Source organism: Procambarus clarkii, chromosome 16 (assembly GCF_040958095.1).
Source record: "Procambarus clarkii isolate CNS0578487 chromosome 16, FALCON_Pclarkii_2.0, whole genome shotgun sequence".
Classification (NCBI taxonomy): Eukaryota; Metazoa; Arthropoda; class Malacostraca; order Decapoda; family Cambaridae; genus Procambarus; species Procambarus clarkii.
Window position 1 is genome coordinate 21,478,036 of NC_091165.1, and position 8,652 is coordinate 21,486,687.

An 8,652-nucleotide genomic window follows, 5' to 3' on the forward strand; every position below is an offset into this window, starting at 1 on the left:
CACTCAGAACAGCCCTTTCAAAAACCAACAACCATTGTTGTTGGGTCAGTCTCCATCATGGATGAAGAAGCTACAGTTTGGCTGGACATGCAAAAATACCCCTATGGCTTTTCTCGCCTCACACCCGTGAGTGCTCCATACAAAAGTGATTTCCTTTTGGTAGTCCACATGTCTGCAACAAGTACATATCTTGACTCTCAGCTCCTCTTCTGTGCAGTGGTTCTCTGCCTAACTACCCCAGTCTGCTTGGTGAGTGGATTTGCGGTAAAGAAAAAGCTGATGAATAGGTTGCACAGTTTGAATTCCGGAAAATCCACATAACACACAAGGCGAAACGAAATCGACATCACCAGGGGGAATCCTAGTTTCAGACCAGTGTCTAGTAGAGTGCTGGTTTTGAATGTCTTGCAATTCAGCTATACCTACTAGATGGTAGTAGACGGTAGTTAGATGTAACCGAGTGTTTGATAGCTGTAATAATTGGATTGGAGAGTTTGATATGTACTGCTTTAGGCTACATCTAATTTTCTACTGTCATTGAATCTGTCGACTATTTTATCAGGATAAATGTGGAGCAGATGTAGATGTGTGTAAAGATTTTGTGATCTCTGATAGTGACTTCTTGCTTGTGCATTGTGTATGTGGACAGGAACTAAGTTAATAACTCTCCGGAGTTAAATTTGCCATTTTATTGGGCCTGGCTCTTGTCTTTATATGACGCAATATATAGGCAAGACAACATATCTTCCAAGACACCTAACAATGTATAAACAACATGGCTCTATCAAAGCCCACATTAATACCCACATCCAGATGATCTTCAAAGACATCTTGAGTAACAACATCGAAATAATCTACAAACACAACGACACAAGAAAATTATACATACCCGAAAATTATACATGTGTATTATATATACACATCAAATCCTTGCATCTATCAACAGTGCACCTTACACTCAGGTACCTTGTAGAAGACTTAAGACAAAATTACATGAACTGTGTAAGTCAACATCGGCAGGGTAACACCTCTCATGTGTGTGTGTACGTGTCTACATGAGAGATAACTCCCAAAATATGCAACAAAATACACATAGGTGGATGGAAAGCAGGATTAGAATATGACATAAGAATGCAGGCAACGGCAGAAGGCCTATTGGCCCATACGAGGCAGATCCTATTTATAACCACCCAAAGTCATTCAAATATATGTCTAACCTACGCTAGTGTTCGATTAAACATCAACATAGTTTAATATGTTGAGTATAATTGTAAGCCACCAGGAGCCTTGTCAAATGGAGCAACACTAAATACTTGAATTAAAAAATGAATGCAAATTTGGCGTGAATACGTAGTCCTACACTGAATGAAACCAGTGCTGGAAGTGGTGGATGTCCGGTGACCGTCTGTGTCGATGTATCCTTCGAAGTTCGGATTTGAGAGGACAGTCTTGGGAGCCCAAGAGGGTCGACACACGCATTGAAAATTCAGAGGCGTGTAAGAATAGGGACGATGTGACCCCATGTTCTTCAAGTCAGCAATGATGGATGCTGCAGCTACTGCTACGTTAGAGTAATGGATTAGCTGTCTAACTCTATGACACTTTGGGAACAAGTTTGGTGTGCCAAGATGAGACAGTTGGAATAACTAGAGAGAAGAGATGGAACAAGAAAGAGAGGAGATGGAATAGATGAGAGCTGACAAACTTCTGGGTACCTGTTTACTACCAGGTGAACAGGTGCATTAGGTGATGAGAGGGGGGAAAACAGAAAGTTCATGACAACTCGACTTCAAAATTAAATGAACTGAAAAAGGAACCAGGAATCGACACACAAAAATCACAAACAATAAAATTGATAATAAATTGTTTTATGTTTTATAATAAGACAAAAATTCTATATTACAACATCAATATAAACACCAGTTGACTATTTTTCCTTCTTTATCGAATGTTTTTGTGGTTTGTGTAATCAAAAATATGTTTAAATAAACAAAACTCCATACATTAATCTTTCAACGAGATGATTGGGGGTGAATGATGAGAGATAATGAGGCTGAAATGCTTCTTAATAGCTAATGAGCTCGTGATTAGTGCTCCCTCTTGTGGGAGACTAAAGATGCAAGGGAGATAGACTAAGGAAGAGAAAGAGAGAAAAAATGACACTGAAGAAATAAAAAGAGAGAGACAGAGAAAGATAGATATAGAAATTGGCAGCAAAAATAGATAATATAAAAAAACAGTATTAAAAATGTTATTAAAAAATTGCAATAGCTGAAAAAGTAAATAATAATTGTAATTCAAATAAAATATGCAGCAAATACACTTAAAGGCAGAAGGCACCGCTCGTCGTCCTAGAACGTGAATGCTCAATGTTACATATGACGTCATTAAAATTAACGAGAGACATTTACTATCTGTCGTTTACCCATGTGAGGATATCAGCTATTGGCCTCATCATTATATATATATATATATATATATATATATATATATATAATATATAATATATTGCGCGTTATGGTCTCCTTGGCCACTACCGAGGAATTTTTCACTACATTTCTTCAAACATGTGTGTGGGTGCGCAAACACACGAACCACAGAGCCAAAGCTCTATCCCCGCAGGCACAAATAGGTGAGTACAAATTGGTGAGTACACACACACACATACACACACACACATACACACACACACACACATGCATTCTAATCCAAATTGTTAGGCGACCCACAGGGCAGATCGAAATGCAAAACATGACCTGATATTCACTCTGAACATGTTAGATACAAGGAAAATCGAGCCTAAAAGCCCCCTTTGGAACGAGGGAGAACGGTGAACTGTTCAATGGAATGACTGGTTCCAGACTACGAGTAGGAAGTCACATGGTTGCATACCGAAGGGAAACTACGTAGACATTATTTATATTGCGGAAAACAATGGGTAAAATCTCATAGAAAACGGTAAAGAGTATGGATACTCAACGGGAACACCAGAACGACAATGAGCAAATTGAGGTACCAAAAGAACAGGAATGAGTCTCTCTTATTATGAAGAACACAGGAGAGACCATTTTAAAACTATATACCAAATAAAACGATGATCGAACACAATTGCTCAACAGCCGCATCAGGAAGAAATCAATAGGTGTGAAAGATGTGATGAAACTTGAAGAGAGTGTTACAGGGGGAAGACAAAGGGACAGAGCCTCGTAGAGCTCCACTAGTGATACTCTGTCACTGCTCTGTTTACTGTCTCTGCTCGCTTTCCCTTGTGATGAGGTCGGCACTTAAACCCTGTGTACACCAGCCTCAGAACACGGGACCTCACAGCACCTCTGGGGACTCAGTAGGCTATTTTCTGTCCCCAGAGAGCGGGAAGTAGAACGGCAGGTGTCTATCTCGGACACATGGTTATCCAGCTGTCGTGATCATCGGGGTTCTCCCCTGCGCTAAGCGCGGAAGAAATTATTTCAGTTTCCATGCGCTAGTCTTCCTGAAACATTGAGGCAACGTTCCCCATTTCATTAAATCTTTATTCCTAAACTCAAGAATATATTTCCTCATTACATAACTTTATGTACGCTCTCAACCCTTCCTTAACAACAAATGAACAAATCTACAAGGGCCGTGACGGGGATTCGAACCTGCGTCCGGGAGCATCCCAGACACATTTAGCGAATGTCGAACAAGCACTGAACAGAAGGGAAGGGAATTATCAGGGAGAAAGCGCCAAGCTAGTACGGCTATATAGCACTGGGAAAGGGTTCAGGATATGGATTTGGGATGGGACGGAGGTAAGGAATGGTGCCCAACCACTTGGACGGTCGGGGATTGAACGCCGACCTGCATGAAGCGAGACCGTCGTTCTACCGTCCAGCCCAAGTGGTTGGGCACTGAACAGAGATCGAGACTGGCAATGGACCTAGGTCGTTGCCACACTAAATAGCTAATCGCACGCAATATATATTTCTGCTGTTTTTATTAAGCACTATATAAAAAAAACTCATAATTTCAGAAAAATGTTCGAGGCATATCCACTCTATACATTTATAAATCAAAGGATTAAATCCTCCCTATTGATAGTTGGAGACTTGGTTTTCATATTTTTTGTTCAATTTCGGTAAAAATTTATTTAAAAATAAAAAATTATGATCGACACAAATGTGTAATATTCGTAACGAATTTGCCAGCCGTTATATTCATTGGAGAATTTTATTGTTTCACGGAGCTGATGAAGTGATTAATTACTGAGCGAGTTAAACTTTTAATTACAGTGGAGTTTGCCACTGAACACTTCTTGCCTCAAAATATTATACATATTTATAAATATAACACACACACACGCACACGCAAGCGCACACACGCCCACACGCACGCGCGCACACACACACACACACACACACACACACACACACACACACACACACACACACACACACACACACCTTGACTGGCAGGAGTCAAGCCCACAGTTACAGCCATGCTCCTGTGCAAGGTAGGTCCACTAAGGGCTCACCATAGCCCGTGCTACTTGGAACTTTTTGTTCCAAGTAGCTGAATCTAAAAAATCAATGTGTTAAGGCACCCCCCCCCCCCATTTCTCCAAGTATCTATAGGTGTTATGGCCCCTCTGTTTGTCATATTAAATCTGTCATATTCACTCATCTGTCAATTCCACTTTCTGTCATTACCACTCAATATATATATATATATATATATATATATATATATATATATATATATATATATAATATATATATATATATATAATATATATATATATAATATATATATATATATATATATATATATATATATATATATATATATATATATATATATATATATATATATATATATCACACGCATTTAATTTCACAGCGATAATACAAATATTAGAGCATCGGCGAATGTTGTTAGTTTTTTCTGGATTTTTTTTTTAATTCTATCAGACTATCAGACAGTGTTAACTTTCCCAAATGTAACTTTCGTTACAGTGGTTCAACGTACATGTTCTCCCAGAGATATCTGTTAATTATCTTCTTGTCTCACAATGACAAATAACAGAGGGATAACATCCACGTCCTTCCCAGGCAGAACAGACGAGCAGCGCCTATGTTCTTCTATATATAGGAAGTGTATGGAAGGAGGAAGAGGGTCATATCGGAATCAGCTTAAGTGCTCTTGTAGACACAACAGTGATTGAGCTGTTTTGGTAAACATACTGGGCGCTATTAAATCGTTTTAAGACGTCACTCCAACATCTGGTTTTCTGATTGGTGAATAACTGAATAGGGGGGTCACCCGCGGCGTCCAAGTCTTGCCTTCCTCACTCAGTCTACACCATATCTTCCCTCTCTCTCCCCCCCACCATCTCCTCCATCTCCACAACCTCCTCCTTCCCCCCTCCCCTCACCACCACCAGCACCCTCCCCTCGTACCTTCCACGCCTTCCTTTGCTCCCCCATTACCCTCTCCCATCTTCTCCTTCCCTCTGTTCTTCCTTCCCTCTTATCTCCTCTTCACCCCTCTCCTCCCTTCCCTTCTTCCCCTTCATCTCCTCGAAATATTTAATCTGCGTTACCAGCAAACACTATAGCCACAACACTAACAACGGCCTGGGTACGTTATTTTTTTGTTATTAACACTTTTAGGTACATCTACATTTGTGTTGCTACCCTAGACTATATGAATGGGGATTACAGTGCGTGTTTAGTAAGCTACATGGTGCTTAAAAATCTCCCATCACACAGGATGGTTAGTCGTACAGGGCCATGTGATCAGTAGCCTGCACTGGCAAACTCTGGGTGCATTATGAGGATATCCTCAAGAACACGAGAGTGAATAAAGTAATAATTGCAACGCTCCAGGTACCTCATGCCAATGGACCTAAAGGGTCTAATCACTGGGCATTCGGTGCTGTAGTGTATGAGATCATGCCCTAGTTCCTGCTCACAAAGTTTGCACCTGGAGTGCTCAGGATTGGGAGACCCGTCACCTGTAGCCAGTTACCACCTACCACAGGTAACGGTAACCCAACCTTATCCTGGCAACCACTGTGTCGCACAGTCTGGTGAAAGTTTTGGGCTGCACATATACATAGGTTTTGGATTTGAACAAATCACAGCTTTTTATACTGGTGCTTCCAGGTCGTTGGGAGTCAGTAATTTCTCTCCAATCGGACCTGAGGGTTTGGAACAATATAGTCTTGACAACAGAGATGGGAATACTTAGGACTACTTCAGCTTCATCTCTGTTACACGCTAATTGGGTTGCAATTTCTGTGTCATTATGATGGGTTATATTGATGTGATGGAATCCATACAAAAGAGATTCGAAACCCTTTACTCTGTGCAGCGATCAGATCGTTTATAACTGCTGGTATGAGCTTATTGCTGTCGATCTTGCAGAAGTTTTCAATTTCTTGAAGAGCAAACCATGAATCACAAAATATCATTCCTCTCCCAGTGTTTTTTAATGTATTTCAGACTTGCCTTACCGATAGTCGCACTGGGTGGTTAGGTTTGATGAAGATATTTCTAAAAAGTGTGTCACTGGAGCTGAATCCAGTTGACCTATGAAACTCATATACCCCACATGCTTCAAGTGTGACAGTTGAGTGAGGCTAGCAGCACGTGTCTGGCCTCCAACCTTGGACAGACCTTTTATTATTATAGATATTGGATATATCGCTTCACTAATTTGTATTAGACTGTGTTAGGTTAGGATACGTTGAATTAGGTTAGTGATGGTTGGGTTAGTTGTGATTGAGGTAGGTTGGATTTGAGTAGGTAGGGTAAGGATGGATTACATTAGTGTTGGTTAGATTAGATAAGTATAATTTTCTGTTATCGTGTTGATATTGCTGTAATTCTGATGTAATTCTGTTAGTGTATTTATGTTATTGTGCCCCTGTTGACGTTTTCTGCCATTGCTACTGTTCTTTCTGTTATTGTGTTTGTTATTGTTCTGTTATCGAGATCTTGGTGTTTTTCTCGCCTATTGATTTTCAATTATTATGTCCTTTTTTTATTGTGTTCCTAAAACAGTGATTCCGTTCATTTTTTTAACTATGAACTTATTGCTCCTGTTATGTGTTAATGTTAAAGTATTTCTCCTGTTGTGTTCCTGCTTGTGGTACTGATGTGGTATACCCATTATTGCATTCCAAGTCAAAAACACGTTTTCCCTTCTATTGCATTCCTAAATGTGTCGTAAATATTGAAGCTACAAAAGACGGGTTTTGCAGTGACTTACGTTAGACATGAGTTTTCATTTTCTGAGTCGTTATTAAATTTTTTTGTTCAGTAAAAGCTCGTAGCGTGAAAAGTAATTGGATGTAAATACAATATGCTTGTCATGTTGCAGTGGCCGTTGATAATATCCCTCGTTTTACAGCTAACGTTAATAATTGACATTTGCTATGTAAAGGCAATTAGCGCTGCAGATCATCACTCAAAGGTTGATTAATTATTAGTTATTTTGTACCTTATGCTAAAATTATTTGAAAATGTAAATAATTTTTCTCTTTATCAAACTGTACAGATATGTGGAAAATTTTCACAAGCGCACACAAGACTGCTTCAATGCATAAAATGTGCGTCCTTTCGTGAAATCTTTTGAGATTTGACGCGATGTTTATAGAGACGGGTTTAATAATTGCTCAACAGCCGCATCAGGAGACAAACAACAGCTTTGAAAAAGGTGATGAAACTGGGCGATAGTGGTCGAGGATGCCTGGTCGAGGACTGGGCCGCTAAGCCCCGAAACCATCTCAAGTTAACCTCAAAGTAAGGTAGTGACACAGGGGAAGAAGCGTGTTTGTAAAGACGAGGCTAGTACCTTTAAATATCATGTTTGTGGAGACTTAATAATAACTTTAGATAGAATGTTGAAAAGGAACACGTGAATCATATACACATATAAACATATTTGTAGAAAATACCAACTTACTGCTGAGTGTTTGAGCCAACCCGTCCCCCTAATAGAACGTCGCATTTTGACGTATATTTTACCAAAAAGCAAAAAAATTGTCGCACTAGAAAATAGTAGCGGCTCGCGAAATTGACATACTGTCCCGTTTTCTGTTTTGGGTCCTCTGGTAGGTTTGTAAAAGGACCCTTTAGTACGACAGTTTCTTGACGTTAGGAAACCTAGGGAGGACAGGCTGTCTGAGGACACACACCATCACAAGATACATAACTGTTATCGTATGCTCCCAATGGCATAACCCCGAGAACCTAGATTTAATCATTGAACAAACTAAACAGTTATTTAAAGAACATTCCGTTGACCAAATAAGATGTATCATATTCCATAACCAACTTAGTATGTGTAATAGATTCAGTTCCTTCTCCTAATAAGTACCTAATTCATCTCTTTTAAATTCTGGTCTTCAGTAGAACAAGCTGCTTTTCTACATAATTAAGGAATAACACTACATGTCTTTTTAAATTTTATATGAAAAATATAAGCAGTGAAGCTAAATATAATTAAACTGTCGAAAAAAGCCGTTTCGTAATCTAACGAAACTCTCATAAACGTTTTAATATGAGATGCGTGGAGCTTGTTCTGGAATTCAGCAAAATGAATATTTACGGTTACCGCTTCAACATTATTGCAATGGTCTTTACTAGACACTTGCAAAATATTTAT